We start from the raw sequence: 1212 nt of genomic DNA on the forward strand, positions 1-1212 counted from the left end.
TAGTCTAGTCTATAGTCTAGTCTATAGTCTACTCTAGTCCAGTGTATAGTCTAGTCTATAGTTTAGTCTATAGTCTAGTCTATAGTCTAGTCCATAGTCTATAGTTTTGTTCATAGTAAATAACGTAGTCTAGTCCAAAGACTAGTCTCTAGGTCAAGTCCAATTTAAAAATTTCAATTTTACATGTCTGACATACATACGTACATCGGTTTAATGTTGTAAAGAGAGAAGAGTAGTGCACAGAATATATTTTAAGTATTTTTTTTAAACAGTACACACAAAGTGTGGAAGCAAGATTTAAAACACTAAACAAAAGAATTTCTAATTAACCTTAAAACGGAAATGGAAATCAAGTACAGAAAATATAAAATAAAATTAGTTGATTGTTATATTTTTATGAAATATTAGTTATATGCGGTACCATTTACAAGATTATATTATTTATATGTATTTATGTATATTAAGGTTTTAGAAGAAACTTTTATAACTTTTTATAACAGCCTACTTTTCAATGATTATCAAACATTTTCTCTCTGCATTAAAACCATTATAACACATTGAAAGTTTAAAACTTAAGTAAGATCTTCATGAAATTTAAAAAAGCAAGAGGGAGTCAATTTTTTGTTAGCATCTCATATATTTAACAAGACATTATTATAATATGCAGTTTATAGATTTTAAAAATTGGAAAATATACTTGACAACACACACAAAGCTACACAGTAGGTAGGTTTATGGTTAAAAATTGTTAGTAATTTAAAAAAAAAAATTATTTACACTTTTTAAACAAAAAATTTAATGAACCACCCTAATATTTCTACATATACATTTATCCTCACACAAGCATGCCCATAAAAATTTTGGCATATCCGCTAAAAGACAACGGATATGAAAGAAACCATTATATTCTTTCTTTAAATACTTTATTTATTTTATAGCTTAAAGCCAACACAGACTATGTACATAAAAAATTGTTGATGGAAAATTTGTTGTTCATCTTTCTTTAACATATCTTCATAGTGAAAGAAAGTATAAAATAAAAAAAGTCGGGAAAGGAAAATAAACAAAATATCAAATCTTTTAACAAGATGAAGACAAGCGGATGAAACGAATCATTTGCACCCAACAATAATGTAATCAAATTAATTGACAGATAGATAGATTGATAGATAGATAGATAGATAGATAGATAGATAGATAGATAGATAGATA

The sequence above is a fragment of the Lucilia cuprina genome, chromosome 2, assembly GCF_022045245.1.
Source record: "Lucilia cuprina isolate Lc7/37 chromosome 2, ASM2204524v1, whole genome shotgun sequence".
Classification (NCBI taxonomy): domain Eukaryota; kingdom Metazoa; phylum Arthropoda; class Insecta; order Diptera; family Calliphoridae; genus Lucilia; species Lucilia cuprina.